Genomic DNA, 19,502 nt, shown 5'->3' on the forward strand with positions numbered 1-19,502 from the left:
AGCCCTACTTGATAGAGTACCCAACAGCACATAAAACCGTACTATTACAATCACTGCCCTTTCGTTGGTCTTCATGGGTGTCGTGATGGTAATGTTGGAGTATGTATCCTCGACAATAATGCGATCACATGTTTAAATCTCATATTAAGAATACATGAGGGAAAGTAATATTTTATTGTCGAGTGATCCACATTAATCGGTAATGATTGGCTGACTAGCGTTTGACATTATTGTCGTATGACGGTGGTGATCAGTTGATCCCTTAAGGTCATACCTCTAGGGTAACACTCTTAATTGATTAATTAATTAATTGTATGTCGATAAAATTTAATTAATTCCTTAAAATTGAACGGATGATTTTGTGAGTGAAATTACGTATCTTATTGTAATTCGATTAAAAAAAGATTCGTGCTAAGTAAGTAAATTGTTTTATTACTTAGATTTATTAATTGTTTATGAAACAATTGAAATAGAATGAATTGTTTATTATAAATACAAGTAGTTGTGATTTATAATTATATGACCCATTTTAAGTAATGGTAATTGTGAATTACTAGTTAATTTTTGTATGTGATTTATTTCATTTACATAATGATTTTTAATTTGTTAAAAATGCATTACTTGAATGACATGTCTAGTAACATGTCCAATTTGTCACACTACACAAATTGACAATTGACAAAGTTAAAATAGAGGTCACCTATTATGAGGTAAAACCGATATTAAATAGGTGATAGTGGGTGTTGTTTTATCAATTATTTTAATAAGCATGCTTAAGGACATAATGATGTGCCTTTTGCATAAAACAAGAAGAACACCCTACCCCATACTTGGATAAGATAAAAAGGGATTTTGAGAATATAAATCCTCTCCCCTATGAGGCCAAAAACCGGTGGCCTCCAAAATACACTTAAGTAGTGCAGTTTATTATTCATTCTAATAACATAATTATATGAATAATTTCTCTACATTCTCTCTAGATCTTGTGAAGAACTAATATAAAAGAATAACTCACATATATCTAATATTATTCCCATTACTAGTAGTAGTATACAAGAATATTAGTTGTTAATTTTAGGGTACTTCTACTAATTTCTAGTAACAAATTAGTAAAAGTATTATGAGTGATTACCTTGGTACAATCCTTGAGGAGAGATTCTACACTTGAATCTTATTCATCCATTAGGAAAGCTTAAGAACTAAGTAAGGTAGGAGACCTTACTAGTGCCCATATAGCCGAAACTACAAATGTAAGGAACCAGTTTTTCTTTACTCTTGTATTTGTTTTGCATGCATAAGATCTTGAATTAATTTTATGACTAAATTAATCATTCACATATTCAATATGTAAACAAATGAGATTAATGAATCCCAACAGGTAATGGTAAGGGCCTCGTTAAAGCCCTCCTACTACGACATTTAAAGGATCGGCATTGTTGTGGTGAAGTTATGGATCTTACGCGTCAAACTCTATCTGATAGTTTGACGGTTTTTTCTAATGCTGAGACTACTTTACAGCGGATGGGGGTTTGGTTATGTGGGGTGTGTCTTACCACTCACACCTTTCGTACTCGATGTCGGCATAGTGAGGATGGTTCTGTTGTCGAGCCTCTGAATTCTAGTGATGGCCATGTCCGTTTTATTATTTATGGTATTCCTCAGCCTTCTGTTTCGTCTCCGTCGGTTATCTCGTCTGATGTTGGGGTTGAGCCCGTTGGTTGGACTATTTATTTGCATGATCGTTTGCTTTCTTTGGGGTTACGCACCGTGAAATCTATCTCTCCTAAGTGTCGCCTTGGGTTTAATCGGGTTTTAAAGGGGGCTTTAGATGATGTGGCTGGCTCTCCTGGTGATATCTCCTGCTGGATTCGTTTACTAGTGGTGCCTCTTTGTATACTTAAGACCTTTTCCCCGAGGAGTAATCTTTAGTGTAGGACCGCTGTCAGACGTCAGCGCCAGGAGGAGAGTATTACCAGTGCTATTCTTGCTTGGGGTGTGTCTGGTGGTAGTTTGCAGCTTCTGCGCGCAACTTTGGATGAGGTTCCCCCTTCTTTCCATGTGGAGGAGGACATTGATTTGAGCGAGCTTAACCCTCGGCAGTGTCGGAGGAAGATTTGTGATGGTCACTATACTACTGCTTTTCGAGTGCTTTTTTCATCAGGTATTGCCCCTTACTCTGACGCTACCCTTGTGGCTCTCCAGGATAAGCACCTCGTCGCCCCATCTCCCTCTTTGCCCCCTTTGCCTGTTGATCATCATCCCCTCGTTGCCTCTACGGTTGTTGTGTTGGATATGATTCGGAGTTTCCCGCATGGCACTTCTTGTGGACGGGATGATCTTCGTTCCCAGCACCTTATTGATTGTTTGAGTGGGGCAGCTGTGGCTATTTCTGACGATTTGAATGCCTCTATTGCTTGGGTGGTTAACCTTTTCCTTAAGGTTTGGTGTCCGCCGGCTTTGGGTGAGTACATAGGTAGTGCCCCACTCATGCCACTTGTTAAACCAGGTGGTGGTATATGTCCTATTGCAGTTGGCACTGTTTGGAGACGCCTTGTCTCTAAGGTCGGTTCTTTTTTGGTTGGTCCGTCTTTATCCGGTTATTTTGCTGGTCTTCAGTTTGGGGTCGGAGTATCCGGTGGAGGAGAGACTATTCTCCATGCCTTAAATCGGTTCGTTGACGCTCGCGGTGGTGATGTGGGTCTTTCTATGTTGTTGGTCGACTTCCAGAATGCTTTCAACTTAGTTAATCGTGAGACCATGCTTTAGGAGGTTCGACGTTATTGCCCGGTCCTTTCCCGATGGGTGGAGTTTTATTACTCTAGTCCTGCCCGGCTGTATTATGGAGAGCATAACTTATGGTCTTGTCGGGGGGTTCAGCAGGGCGATCCATTGGGCTCTTTGTTTTTTGCTTTAGTGTTGCATCCGTTGGTGTGCAAGATTAGGGAATCCTTTGACCTGAGTTTGCAGGCTTGGTACTTAGATGATGACACTATTGTTGGGGACACTTTGGTTGTGGGGAAGGTCTTGGATTTGATTATGGCAGATGGTCCTCGTTTTGGTCTCCATCTTAATGTTGGTAAGACCGAGGTCTTTTGGCCTACGGAGGATCCTAGGAGTCGGCTTCCTGGTGTCTTCCCCCACTCTATTGCTCGGCCTTTACATGGTGTCACTGTTCTGGGTGGTCCAGTCAGTACGTGTCCTGTTTTCGGCAGTGACCTTGTGGCAATGAGAGTGACTAGAACCATCGAGCTTATGGATTCTGTCGCAAGGATTGATGACCCACAGTGTGAGCTGCTTCTGCTTCGGGCCTGTACTGGTATTTCTAAACTTTACTTTGCCCTGCGCACTTGTTTTCCACGTGTCTTTGGGTCGGCCCAGCTTTCTTTTGATGTGGCACTTCGTTCTAGCTTGGAACGTATTGTCACTGCGTCTGGGCCTGGTTTTGGGGATTGGCAGTGGGCTTGGGGTTTATGCGGCTGGGGATGTCATGCACTATGCTTTCCTGGCGTCCCGTTTGCAGTCTGCCGAATTGCAGGCTAAGCTCCTACGTCCTTCTAGTATCATTGCTGCTGGCCCTACTTTCGATGATGCCCTGCGTAATTTTAATGAGATTACAGGTTCTGATCTTCTACGTGATCCTAGTGAAATTGCTGCCCCTAAACTTATGAAGAAATTGGCAGATACATATTTCACGAAGGTTACCGCTACTTCGGACTCTGTTTTCTCTTTGACCCCTATCAAGTTGCATTGTGGAAGTCTCAGCAGGGGGCTTAGTCTTCTGATTGGTTGCGTGCAGTTCCTATTTCTGGGTTGGGGCAGACTATGAATGGGAGGACCTATCGTAGTGTGCTTAGCTATCGGCTGGGTGTCCCGTTGTTCACGGTGTTTAGGCCTGTCCTGCTTGTTCTCGGGTTTTTGATGGGGATGTCTATGGTGATCATGTTGTGTCCTGTGCTGGTTCTGTGGGTGTTAAGCATCGACATAACCTCGTCGCGACACCTTATTAGACATCTGCTACAGGTCGGGGATCTCTGCTGGTCGGGAGGTTGATATCGGTTTGGTTGATGGGCATGGTAGCTCTCTTCGTCCGGTGGATCTGCTTCTTCATTCCTGGGACAAGGGGCGTGATGTGTGTGTCGATTTGACGGGGTCTTCTCCCTTGTCTCAGACCGGGTTGTCTGATTTTGTGCCGGGTCGGGTTGTTGCTAATGTTGCTCAGCGGAAATGTGCCAAGTATCGGGATTTGTGTATGACGGCAGGTTATGATTTTCTACCCTTCTCTTTTTCCTCGCTAGGAGAGCTGGAAACGGATGTCGTGGCTTTGCTCAAGCAGATCCAGAAATTCTCTGTTTCTCAGGATGCAGGGGCTCGCGCGGCCGCTTACATTTTTACTAGGCTTAGCTTTGTTATCGCTAAGGGAGTGGGGGCCCAGATTGTATCTCGGCTGCCCACTAATTTCTTGTAAACTTTTGTTTGTTTAATAAAAGTTTGCGGTTTTTATTAAAAAAAAGTAATAATAATAATAATAATAATAATAATAACAACAATAATAATAACAATAATAATAATAACAATAATAATAATAATAATAATAATAATAATAATAATAATAATAATAATAATAATAATAATAATAATAATAATAATAATAATAATAATAATAATAATAATAATAATAATAATAATAATAATAATAATAATAATAATAATAATAATAATAATAATAATAATAATAATAATAATAATAATAATAATAATAATAATAATAAAACAAAACAACACACAATTTTACGAATACATGAGAGCAAAGGGAGAAAGCGGGGTGTTCTATTTTTTCATCGGGTATAGTTATACAGATAACTTCTGTCCACATTTCTCCTTGTATTCCGTCTTATATACCTAAGAAGGGATGATTTTGGAACCCTTCGTCGATATAAGTAATTGTTTGTCTTAAAATAAGATATTAGAAATAATCTGTTATGCTAGTTTTATTGTTAATTTCATCTTATGATGGTTATACTGCTCACATATTATATTAGTTACCGTCTTATGAATGTATAATGTGATAAAAGTGTTGTCGTTATAATGTACTATTGACCAATTGTAGCATTCGGGATACGATTATTGGTTTGAGATGACATTATAGAGGAAATCAAAACTGTGTACACAGTAGGAGCGTTGGCTCTATATATAAAAGGGCAACGTTGCTACCAGAGACGTTGGCTCCAGGACGTTGGCCCATATTAAAAAGGGAGCGTTGGCTCCAGGGCGTTGGCCCCTTGTGAAATACGTAATGTCTATACTATTTAGTAATGGTATATCGTCTTTAGTATAAGGTGCATATGTATTAGTATGATAAGACGAAAAGAGATTGAATATCATGCCTCTGGTAAGCTATTATACACTGTTAAATTAGTATGTATGATACCGTGTGGTTCGAGAGACCAAAATATTATCTAATAATGAATAAAGAAAATGACATAGGGCCGGTGGAGGTAACCGGAGTCGTACTCAGCCGGTGGTTGGCTGATCCCGTTATATTAATATTTTTTTCAGGTTTCTATGCTGAGAATAAGGACGGGTGAGTTTTAACGATGTTGACAGTTCGTTACTTGTTGGAGAAAATTATGTAATAAGACAAACTTGTACCATATTGTAAATTAGCCTTGTATTTTCTTTAGAGAAAGTATGACACTAACGTCTTGTAAAATTTTGATGCTTTTTATAACGTTTTGTAAGTTTCCGCTATTTAATAAACCAACTAGGTTAGACCCCGTGCATTAAATGCACGACTTATAAAGTTTTTTTTATTTCTACTAAATTAAATATATAATAATGGTATCTCATTAGTTGTTTATTTTTCCCATCATTGCATTTTGCTTTGAGAAATAAAAAGTTGAAATTGAAAATTAATTAAAAGAATTGAGTAGCATTTTGAAATTTATTTTTGTAAATAATATTTTTTTATACCGCAAAGCTAATGATTCTAATTTATATTTTTTTCTCAATTTTTTGCTCGAAAGTAATTAAAACGGTTTATAATTTTGTTTTGTCTATAACATGACTCAAGTCATTCTCAAATAATAGAATCAGTAATATATATATATATATATATATATATATATATATATATATATATATATATATATATATATATATATATATATATATATATATAGAGAGTGAAGTTCAAATGAGTCCACCTAAATAATTGAGTCCCTAAGTCCTAATCTAAGCCATTAGATCTTGTAAGATTGATGATTGAGATTTGAGACTTCTAATCAATTTTTGAAATGAAACTTTAATGTTTTAAAAGTGAAACTTTAATCTGGGAGAGCAAATTTAATTCTTTACGATTGAAACTTTAGTTTTTTAAAGTCATTTTGTAAATAAAAAATTAAATTTATGTATTTTTAAATATAACTTTAATGTTTTACGAGTGAAACTTTAATGCTTAAAAGTGAAACTTTAATTTTTTTAGGCCATTTTTAATATAAAAATTTGAATTTATGAAATGATATGATTGTGATTAATATTAATTTAATTTAACTGATTTTTGAATGTAACTTTAATAGTATACGAGTTCAACTTTAATGCTTAAAAGTGAAACTTTAATTTTTTTAGGCCATTTTAATAAAAAAAAATTTGAATTTATGTAATGATGTAATTGTGACTAAAATTTATTTAATTTCATTGATTTATGAATGAAACTTTAATGTTAAACGAGTGGAACTTTAATGGTGGCGAATGAAACTTTAATTTTTTTAGGCCATTTGACGAGTGATTGGTGGTGTTGTTTAATTGTGACTAATATTTTTTTTATTTCACTGATTTAGGAATGAAACTTTAATGTTAAACTAGTGAAAATTTTAATGGTATCAAGTGAAACTTTAGTTTTTTTAGTCCATTTCAATATCAAATTTTGAATTTACGTAATATTGTAAAAATTTGTATTTTCTCTAATTTACAATTGTAACTTTAATGGTCTGGGAGTGAAACTTTAATTGTTTCGAGTGAAACTTTAGTTTGAATTTACGTAACAATATAAAAATTTGTGTTTTCTCTAATTTACGATTGCAACTTTAATGGTCTAGGAGTGAAACTTTAAAGGTATACGAGTGAAACTTTGATGATCGAGAGTGAAACTTTAATGGTCGAGTGATTATTTAAAAAATAAAAAAAATAAACACCACCTCACCACGAACACCCCCGACCACAACCACGCACCACCAGCCCCAAACCACGAACACCCACAACCACCCCACAGCCCCCACGCCATAGCCGCAAAAAGAGAAAAAACTGAAAAAAAATAATGAGCACAAAACACCACACCACGAACACCCACAGCCACCACCACGCACCACCAGCCCCACCAAAGACCCACCACCAACAACCACCACACGCCCAAAAAATCTGAAAAAAGAAAAAAAAAATAGAAAAGGCAAAGGAACCACGCACCAACACGACAACCACGACCGCCGCCAACAATAACAACCACCACCATTGAAAGAAAAAAAAAAGTAAAACTAAATCTGACATAAAAAACGACCACTACCGCCGCCGTACCTGAACTACCACCAACACCCACCGCAACCACAACCACCCAAAGACATAGATCTGGAAATAAAAAAAAAAAAAAAAAAAGATAAAACCAAGACCACGACCTTCACCACAACCATCAACACCAAAAAAAAGAGAAAAATGACCAACAACCACCATGAAAACACCAAAAAAAAAAAAGACCGGTGGTAGGCGTGAGGGGCGGGAGTGATGTATGAGAGAATAGGGGAGTAGTGGCGGGTGGTGGTGGTGGTATGCGTGTGGTGGCCGAGGGAGGGAGAAGAGGAGGGAGGAGGGAGGAAATGAGAGAGGAGGGAGTTAGAGAGAGAAAGGAGGGAGAGAGGAGTGAGGGAGGATGAATTAGGGTTTGCTTGCTTTTATATCTCCCTTCTTTTTTTTGTTTTAATCTTAGCCATCCAATTTCTTTGATCTAAGGGTTAGAAATAGGACTTAGGGACTCATCTAAGAGTAGAGGACTCACTTGAACCTAATTATATATATATATATATATATATATATATATATATATATATATATATATATATATATATATATATATATATATATATATATATATATATATATATAAGAGAGTTTTTTCGAGCGATCTGAGAGCGTCCACATCATCAAAAATCAATTTAGGAAAGTATCATAAATAATAATTTTTTATGTAAAAAATAAAGTGAAAAATCTTTTAATTATTATAATATATATATTTCCTAAATTATATTCAAGTGATATTTCCAATTTTTATATCAAACTTTTACATTTAACTTGGCAAAAAAGTATCGTTAAAAAAATTATTAAAATAATATAATTAGTTTCGTGGTAAAAAATGCTATCATTAGAGTATAGATTTCATATTATTTGCACATATTAAAACTTCTTAGTATGTAAAATTGTGTAATTTTTAGTATGTTTTGTCCCACATTGAAAAATAACGTAGATGTCGTGAATATATTACATATAAATAGTAGAATTGTCCCACACCGAAAGATTAGTATAAAGTGATATGATCCTATGATTATAAATAGGAGGCATATTTGGAACTTATGTATCCACCCAAAATTTTTTGAGTCTCATAAATATTATTTTAAAGAGCTCTTAAGATTTTCTATCAGTATCTACGATATGATATAAAAAAATAAAGTGGAAAAATCGTTGGGAACTACCCGGGAAAGAGTTAAGAACATGAACAAGAAAATCAAAAAATACAAAACTAAAGGTTTTACTAATGGTAGTCTTCTGACATAGTACAAAACTAAAGATTTTACTAATGGTTGTCTTCTGAATGCAGTAATAGAGCGTTAGTGAGTCGTTATATGTAAGATGTAGAGATTCCTATCTAATGATCGAGACTAAGTGGTTTTACCTTCAAAGAAAAATAATATGTATACAATGGTGGTTTTTTTTAAGAAGAGACATGTACTTCTTGGTATGTTATATCTTTCACATTGAAAAATAATGTAGACATGATGAACATACAACGTCTAAATAATTAAATTATGTATCTCACATCGAAAGAATAGTGTACGGTAGGGTGATTCTATAAATATAAATAGGAGGCATCCTTGAAACTTAGGTATTAACCCAAATTTTTTTAATATAAAAGATATTTATTTTTTAGTATGTTATATGTCCCACATTGAAAAATAATATAGGTGTGGTGAATATATTATGTATAAATAATAGAACTGTCCCATATATATACATTTTCTATATTATATTAAAGTAATGTTTATAATTTTGATATAAAAACTTTATATTTCATTTGACAAAAAAGTATTGTATGAAAATTATATAATTAGATTGTGACAAAAAAATGCTATCATTAGAGTGTAGATTGTATTGTATTTTCTCATTATTAAATCGGGTTGATATCAAAGTAGGTGCGAAAAAAATGGTGTACTATAATGTTATTTGTCCTACATTTAAAAGTAATGTAAGTGTGGTGAATATACTATGTATAAATATTAGAATTGTCCACATCGTAAGATTACCATAAGGCAAGGTGATTTTATGATTATAAATAGAAGTCATAACCCAAAATTTTTTCATTCTCTTAAGTATTTTTAGAGATAGCTCTTAAAAGAATTTGTATTACTGTCTCTACAATAATGATTTCTAAACTAAGTTAATCTTTGGAAAATCTTTTAGTTATTATAATATATACTCTGTATTTCTTATTTTATATTCAAGTAATGTTTCTAATTTTCATATAAAAACTTTTATATTTCATTTGGCAAAATAATGTCGGTAAAAAAAATAATGAAAATAATATTATTAGATTCATGGTAAGAAATTCTATCATTAGTGTATATATAGATTTCATATAATTTTCACATATTAAAGATGGTGTATTTCATAGTATGTTATATGTCCCACATTAAAAAATAATATAGGTGTGATAAATATACTACATATAAAAAATAGAATTTTCCCACAATGAAATATAGCATAAGGTGGGTTATTCTATGATTATAAATAAGAGGCATCCTTGGAACTTAGGCATCAACCCAAAATCTTTTGAGTCTCTTAAGTTTTGTCTTGGAGAGCTCTTAAAAGTTTATATCATTATATTTTCTACCTATAGATTTTATATGTCACACATTGAAAAATAATGTAGGTGTGGTAAATATACTACATTTAAATAATATAATTAGAATTGTGTTAAAAAAAATTCTATCATTAGAGTATAGGTTCATGTCATTTGCACATATTTTAATTATGATAAAAAAATAGAAAACAAACGTATGAATATTAATAGATAATATAATATTTGCTTATTATTAAATCGGGTTGGATGTCGAATTAGGTTCAAAAATATGGTGTACTTTTAAATATGTTATTCGTCTCGCATTGAAAAATAATGTAGGTGTGATAAATATATACTACGTATAAATAGTTGAATAATTGTCCCACATCAGAAGATTATCATAAGGTGGGGTGATCCATGATTATAAATAGGATTTATCCTTGGAACTTAGGTATCACCCCAAATATATTGAATCTTTCAAAGTATACTTATTATAAAAGAGACTTTAAACATAATCTTGAATTAAATGTTAAATTTTTAAAGTTGTAACATTTTTTTAAGTGGGAGAAAGAGCGATAAAATGGTCAGTATTATAACGGAAATTTTTCATGATACCCTCGAATTTTGGTAGATTACGCATAATACCTCTAATTTTAAGTTTCTACATATAATACCCTTGTGTTTGCTTTTTTCATAACGCCGTTACTCTTATGAGTAACTAGATGAGTAATTGAGCATGTCATGCTATTTGTGTTTTGTTATTTAGGTACTAAATGTTAGTTTATTAAATAAAATATGGATTTGGGAATTAGATGATGAAATGTTTGTGTAATAGATAGCAAAAGAAACAGGCGTCACAAGTCATAGGAGTAATGGCGTTATAACGGAAGTTGTCAAATGGTATTCTGGGAAAGAAAAAGGTGAACACACGGGTACAATTTGTAGAAACTTAAAATTAGGGGTACCATGTTTAATCTATCAAAGTTCAAGGTTACCATGAGAAATTTCCAATATTATAATGATATAGTTAATTAAATTTTCATTTAAAAGAGAGAGATATCCGTACCAATAAAAGAGAGAGATATCCGTACATTAGGGGGTACCATGGGAAAAAAATGGAACCTCAAGGGTATCATAGGGAGATTCTTAAAAGTAGGGGTAACAAGGAAAATCTGACAAAATTAAGGAGTACCACGGAAAATTTTCGTATCTCAATTATGATAAAATTTTTTTGAAGAAAAACAACGTACAAATATTAATGGAGAGTACTTGATCATATTATGAAATTTAAATATAAATATTAGATATAATGAGTAGCAATTGTCCGTATTCGGTATTCGAGATCTGGTTGGATGTCGAACTAAGTACAAAAAAGATGGTGTAATTCTGAGTATGTTATTTGTCTCACATTGAAAAACAATGCAGGTTTGATGAATATATACTACGTATAAATAGTAGAATTGTCCCACATCAGAAAAATAATCCAAGTTTGATGAAATATATTACTTATAAATAGTAGAATTGTCCCACATCAAAAGATTAGTATAATGTGGGATGATTATATGATTATAAATAAGAGTTAACCCACGCATATATTAATTTTTTATTTTTTTTAAAAGAGATATTTTAATAATATGTAAACAAATCATTACACATAGAATGTAAACATTAAACCCTTATAACGTTTTTTTTGTTTGCATTATAAATAAGTTAATCACTCGTTGCAACACACATGCATTCAAACTCTCTCTCTCTCTCTCTCTCTCTCTCTATATATATATATATATATATATATATATATATATATATATATATATATATATATATATATATATATATATATATATATATATATATATATATATATATATATATATATATATATATATATATAAGTTCTTTTGAGCGATTCTAGAGCGTCCACATCATCAAAAATTAATTTAGGAAAGTTTCATAAATAATATTTTCCACATAAAAAATAAAGTGGAGAATATTTTAATTATTATAATATCTATATTTACTATTTTATATTCATGAAAAGTTTCTAATTTTTATATAAAAACTTTGACATTTTATTTGGCAAAAAAATATCGTTATAAAAATTATGAAGATAATATAATTAAATTCATGGTAAAAAATGCTTTCATTAGAGTATTGATTTCATATGATTTGCACATATTAAAAATAGTGTACTTCTTAATATGTTATATGTCCCACATTGAAAAACAATGTTAGTGTGGTGATTATAATACGTATATATTAATTTTTTATTTTTTTGAAAGAGATATTTTAATAATATGTAAACAAATCATTAGACATAGAATGTAAACATTAAACCCTTATAACGTTTTTTTTGTATTATAAACAAGTTAATTACCCCGTTGCAACGCACGAGCATTCAAACTAGTACTTAATAAATCATAGTTTGATACAATTTTTTTATTAAAATATTTTAATTAAAAGATTATAGGTTAGAGTTTAGTAAAAAAAAATATAATTTGATGAAAAGATTAATTTTAATGAAAAGATAATAAGTTAATGAAATAAATTATTATAATTATTAGTTACCTTACTTAGTTAATGTATACATACTTGTTATTAGCTACCTTTTTTAGAAAGATGCTTTTTGTAGAAAAAATTTGTGAGGATGCCTATTCATTTAGTAAATAGGGGATGGTACAGTTTTTCCACCCCTTTTATTTTGTATTGGCTATTAGAAAAATTGGGGCGTTACAAATTGGTATCAGAGCCTAAGATAAAATGGATTTAAAATCAATTGAGAGAGGGGTATTAGAAATCAAGGATAATATTATTCATGTAATTATTGTTATATTTTATGTGTGTTTATTTAGTGTTACTAATGATATTTTAATGTTATCTTGTTTTAGAAAATATGGTTTTGGCCACTGGACCTAGCAATAGGACCCTATGACCGAATAACACCACATGTGGATCGCCTCCGAAAAGCGCTCGGGGACAACAATCATTTGTTTCCCCAGAACCATCTTGTTGAAACTTTTAAAGCAAATTGTCTTATTCAAACCTTGCCCAATGTTTTACCCTAGGATCATTTCAAGATGAAATACGCTGACCTATTGATACACGAACTCCCAAACTACGATAAATATCTACTTCGGGGTACCTATGATGTATGGTATCCAACTTTTGAAGATTTGGTTAGGGAGCTTATTATATTTGACGAAAACTACATTATTGAGATACCCGATGATGTGATTTCTATAGACAGTTCTGAGGAGGATGAGGAGGTGGAACCAAAGGAAGAGGAGGAACAGAGGAGGAAACCACTTCCTCTGAAAGTGGTGATTAGAATTGTAGTTTAAACGGACTTCAGGTGAGTGTAATAAAGGGTGTAACTTTCATGTGTGGGACTTGTACATATGTTGCTTGTTTATAATAAGTAGAAACGTGACGACTTACTCTTTGTGTCTTATAGGATGTCTCAATTTAATAGTATCGATATTAACCAACTTGCCCCTAATGAGCAAACAGATGTGAGTAATTTCGCGGCAATAATGGCTGATGCAATAAGGAACAACAATTCCCATAATGAGGAAGACAGTGCTAAGTTATTTAGAAAATGGCAAGTTATAATACTAAAGTTTATGATGGAAAGTCGGACCCCGCAGAATTTGAAAATTGGTTAAGAAGTTTTGATAAGCTTTTCGAGGCTATACGGCGTCCGGAGACATGGAAGGTAGGATTTGCGGTGTATTATTTGGTAGGACTAGCTGATTTATGGTGGGAAACAGTAAAGGAAAGGAGTTAAGAAGAAGGATTTGACTAGGCTAAGTTTAAGGAACTTACGAGGTCGAAATTTTATCCTCCATCGCTCAGGAGACAGAAAGAGGATGTGTTTAATAAATTGGAACAAGAGTCACTATCTGTTACCGTGTTGATATATGATTTATTTGCACCATTTACCCTCTTTATTTTCACGCATTTCGACTTTGTTTGAGTCGGTTTTGTGTATCTTAGCTTGCATTTTGTACCCTGATTCCCTAGTCTATGATATTAAAAATAGAAGAATCTGAGCAATGAAGACGGCTTGAAAAGCTAAGCATGAAGTGAAGAGGAAGGAAGGTTGAGACTCCCCCAACACTTAGCCAAGGAAAAAAATGAAGGAAGTTACAGCGTACTCCCAGCCGGATAGGCCACCGGCGGCCGGTCCTCCGGCTGGGACCCCCTTTTGCATTTTAACCTTGCTTTTAATTTCCAACCTAATTTCTGTGTAAACTATATATACCCTCTCCCTTAATCATTTGTATACACAACCCTAGATCTGAAATTACTTCCCTAATTTTATGCAAACTCTCTTAAGCAAGCTTTAATCTTTCCTTAATCAAACCTTAATTACTTCATTAATTAACTTAGAATTAGTTGTTCTCAATTGTTTACATTTAGTATTGGGTTGTAAATTGAAGATTGGTGAAGATTATTCTTCTATTTAATCCAAGATTGCAACTTTGTCTTCAATTTGGTATAATTCCTCTGTTATTATTGTTCATCTTTCAATTATTTACATTTTGAGTTACTTGATTAGTTTATATTATAAACATGATGTTCTCTACTTGTTTCATGCCAAAGTCTCCATCTTTTGTGTTTGTTATTGCAAGTATGTGTGAATAGTGCCTTACTAGGATGGAGGGAGAACTCTTGTAGGATTATAGGGGAGAATTAAGACATGGGTATCATGAAATTATTGAATATATGCTTGTTTATTTTATCATGCACACAAGGCGTGTGTGAAAATGCTTAGGTGAGAATTTGAGCATTTTGTAATACTACGGTTTTCTATGTGTATGGGTACTCTATCGAGTGGGGCTTACTCTGTTGAGTAAGTATGTTTTTATAAGAAATAGTAGACTACCTAATGGGTACTCGATTGAGTATGTTGGGCACTCGATCGAATAAGGGTCACTCGATCGAGTAAGTCACTTACTCGATCGAGTAAGTGAGTCTTACGGGTTATTTTAGCCGCGTTTTGTTAATAACGCGTGATTAGTATAAAAGGTTTCCGTCAGTCTCTTTAATAACTTTTTCACCTTTCTAAAACCTTTCAAAAGAAAAGAAGTTACGTAGTTCTTTTTCATCGCGTTATTAGCAAATCCCAAGGGCTAGGATCGTCAGATTGTCTTGTTCTTTACGCCGTTGAGATCATCGTGTCAAGGGTAAGCTTCTTGTATAATTTTTATAATGTTTCGTTGAGTTTGGTTAAACCCTAATTGGGTAAGATTAGGGGTTTTGGGAATATTATATTGATTAGGTGATAATTGTATGTATATGTGTTATATGAGGAGGATTCGTAGAGGAACATTACTGATTAGCTGTTGTGACAGTCATGTGGTTGCTATTCAAGGTAGGGTTTCCCTACTCGGTTATTGTTTACATGTATTGTGATGGTTGTTCATTGTTGTTGGTTCATATCATGTCGGAATTTGTAAATGGTAATTGTTATGGTATAATGTGGTTGTTGTATAATTGTCTGTGGTTTGTGAGGTGCGTCCTCGGTTGAGTGGAGTCACTTGCGGGAGTGGCTTCACGCCCTTGATTCACCCTCTGTGGAACCCGCCACAGAGGGGATGTGCACATTTAGGAACTTGGGTTATCGCTCGGATGAGATGAGCGGGGCTTAGGTGGAAGTGGCTGCGGTCCCCCACTGGCGGTGTGGAATACTTGTTGCGATGGGTATTATGGCAGGACTACACACTTTAGTGTGTAGTGTAGTCAGGTATGTGGTGATATGATGGAGATTGGTTGGTTGAATTGGATTGTTGTATTGCTTTTGTTGTATTATTTTATGTAAACAGTAACTGACCCCGGTTTAAATGTTTTGAAAACTGTGGTGATCCATTCGGGGATGGTGAGCAGTTATTGAGCAGGTGTGAGACGATGCGCATGGGATAGCTGGGTTGAGTTGCCACGAGATGTCTAGGAGTTTTCCGCTGTGTCATAAACATTCATTTACATTATTTTGGATTAGTACTTTTGGAACAGTTGTATTTACTTTATCAGTTTTGGGATTTGGACTTGTAGCACTTTAAATTCATTTATTAAAGTACGTTTCTTTATTGTCTATTTGATATACATTGCCTCGGGTAACCGAGATGGTAGCATTCCCATGCCTTAAGTGGTCCTGGTAAGGCACTTGGAGTATAGGGGTGTTACACATTTAATCTATCTTTTAACTTGTTGGGTGAGAGCTTGACTAGTAATTAGGAAATACATGTTAAAATCAAGGTTTGGTTAATTAGGTGAGAGCTTAATCAACCTTACTTTAGGGGTTAGTCTCACATCGAGAGATCGATTTTTCCTCTTTCATATGCTCTTGGTTTTACCTTCTTATGTTCTTGTCCCCCCCTTCTCTACTCGAGTGAACCCGATATCCTAGTTCCTTTAACTATCGTCCTTTATCATCTTAAGCTTTAGTCGTCTTTCTATTGTCTTAGTTTAGTTTCTCAATTAGCTTAAATCAACTCACTTCCTATTGTCGAACTAAAGCAGGGATCGAGAAAACATTCCGGATAAGAAGAAGATTAGCTCTTTCGGCAATACGAGGATCTCCACCTTTTGCTAACCCACCAAACACCCAAAATTCCACAATTGAGCATCCAAATCCACCACCCTCTTCCTTCGCCCTATCATCTCTTTACATTGCACAAAACTCTCCAATTAACTCACCACAAAATTCACCAAGACATTCTCAACACTCCACCCATACCGACGATACCGAATCTCCACGAAACAATCGAGTAAACGATGATATGGCGGATCAACCTATGAGATATTACAATAGGCCGGACCCCAATCGGGCTTGTTTGGCAATAAACTATGGAGCTATTGCTCCCAACACCTTTGAGCTTCGATACCATGTGATAAATTACATGCAACAAGATGTCTATCATGGGATTCAAAGTGATGATGCCCATCAACATCTTACAACATTCAAGGAGAAAGCGGGTTCTATCAAGCACAACAGGGTAACCGAAGAGTAAATACTCCTAATGCTTTTCCCTGTCACCTTGAAAGACAATGCTAAGAAGTGGTTGAACTCTCATGAGCCGGGTACATTTACCACTTGGGAGGCTTTATCCAAAGCTTTCATCAACAATTTCTACCCACCATCTAAAACCGCAAGAATTCGCCATGACATTCAAACTTTCAAACAAAGACCCATGGAAACTCTAAGTGAAGCTTGAGAACGTTTTAAAGATCTCCTCTCATCTTGTCCACACCATGGTATCCCAAAATGGATGACCACCCAAACCTTTTTCCAAACTCTTGAACAAAGGTTTCGGGACATGAACGTGGCGGCATCCAGTGGAAATTTTGACAACATGAACAACGCTCAAATCACGGAAATGATTCAAACAAGATGGAGAGTAGTTACGTTAGGGATGTGGACTACAAGAGTGAAGTACCTCCTAAAATAGAGGTGGAGTACAAGACTAAATTAGATGACTTGACAAATAAATTTGAAGAGTTTAAAATGGAGAAGAAGCAAGGAGACTTAAAGCATGTCCATGAGGCTGGACCTAGCCATTCCAAGGTCTATTATGTCCAAGAACCAAGGTATCCTCCTAGACACTATCCTCCCCAAATGAATTGTGACTATTGTGGTGGTGTGGGGCATACAATTGAATATTGCTCATCTATTACACAAGATGACCAACAAGAATGCTTTGCTCTTCAAGGACAAGGTGCACTGAGGGTCTCTTACCAACGCCATGAGACCTTCTACCGTGCCTTAACTAACAAAGATCCCAAACTTTCTTATACGGGGCAACCATTGGACCCGAAGTATCAACAACCACAATACATGCCTCCACCAAAGCCTGATCATTCTAGACAATATAATCAAAATCAAGGCCAAGGATCCAATTATCGAGGTCAAAGACAACATGACAACACAAGCTACATCCCACCTCATCAAAGAGATAATTACCGCAACCAACAACAAGACCCTCCATACCAACAACAAGGGTATCAACAACAAAACCCACCACCTCAACAACCATTCAATCAACAAGGGTATCAACAACAACAAAACTCCTACCCACCTCCACAAAATCAACAACAATACATTGAACCACCAAACCCCACCTTCTCTCTTGAGAAATTGTTAAGGGAAATGGATGCAAAGGCCGAGAGAAAAGAGGCTCAAGTATACCAACAATTCCAAAGCTTTAAGGCCGAGCTCTCAAATGTCCAAGCACATCAAAGGAAATTTGACTCATATATGGCCAACCAAAGCCCCTCAACCTCATAAAGAGCTCCACATTCATTGCCTCCTCAAAGTTCCCATCCTAGGGATGGCCCACCACTACACCAACAAGCTCATGTGGTAAGCTCGAGGAGTGGAAAAGATTTGGAGGACCCTTACAAGGACTATGAACCAAAGAAAAAGAGAGATGCGATGAGAGATGGTGAGGATAGTCCACCTCTCTCACCTACAAGTAGAGTTGACAACAATAAGAAAGGGAAGGTGAGTGACTATCTTGAAGATGATGAAAACTTTGTTTTGGAGGAAATAGTGGTTGAAAAAAACCAAGAAAGAGTGGTTGAAAGAGACCAATGGAAAGGAAAAGAATCAAATGAAGTGGTTAACACCAAGCAAGCCTCAACTTCCGAAAAGACCAACAACCCTCCAATACCATTTCCTAATAGAAGTAGAGTAATAAATGAGGAGAAGAAATTCTCCAAATTCTTGGATATGTTGAAGAAACTTGAAGTTAATTTCATTACCTTTCACCGAGGTAGTGACACAAATGCCACTCTACACCAAATTCTTGAAGGATGTGTTGATAAAGAAGAGGAGCATTGTAGGAGATGGTCTAGTGGCTCTTAGGAGGCAATGTAGCGTTGTCTTACTCAATCCCATGCCAGGAAAACTATAAGATCCGGGTAGTTTTTCTATTCCATGCATGGTGGGTAATGTGTGTATCAAGAAGGTACTTTGTGATCTTGGTGCTAGTGTTAGCATACTTCCGCTCCCTATTGCAAAGAAAGTTGGGTTGCATGACATGATACCTACTTCTATGACTTTGCAACTAACCGATAGATCGGTACAAAGACCTATGGGTGTCTTTGAAGATGTTCCGGTTAAAGTGGGCAATTTCTATATTCCGGCGGACTTTGTGGTGTTAGACATCCCGGAAGACCAACAAACTCCTATTATTCTTGGGAGACCCTTCTTGCCAACCGGGGATGTCAACATAAGTGTCAAGGAAGGGAAGCTCACTTTCAAGGTGGGAGGAAATGTGGTTGAATTTTCTTTGATCAGAGCAATGTCACAACCAATGTTTGAGAGTGTCTATTCCATAGACATGTTAGAAGAAGCAATTGAAGATGCAAAGGATAAATGCTTGGGGGAGCCTTTGGAGGAAGA

At 35.0% G+C, this 19,502-nt stretch overlaps 1 non-coding gene across 1 annotated transcript; it reads right to left on the reverse strand.

The window, feature by feature from the left end:
* Nucleotides 1-17,250: 17,250 nt before the first annotated feature.
* On the reverse strand, nt 17,251-17,357 carry LOC141598036 (small nucleolar RNA R71). The gene has a single exon (XR_012523240.1). It is a non-coding gene; the product is annotated as a small nucleolar RNA R71 (small nucleolar RNA).
* Nucleotides 17,358-19,502: the final 2,145 nt, after the last annotated feature.

Source organism: Silene latifolia, chromosome 8 (assembly GCF_048544455.1).
Source record: "Silene latifolia isolate original U9 population chromosome 8, ASM4854445v1, whole genome shotgun sequence".
Lineage (NCBI taxonomy): Eukaryota > Viridiplantae > Streptophyta > Magnoliopsida > Caryophyllales > Caryophyllaceae > Silene > Silene latifolia.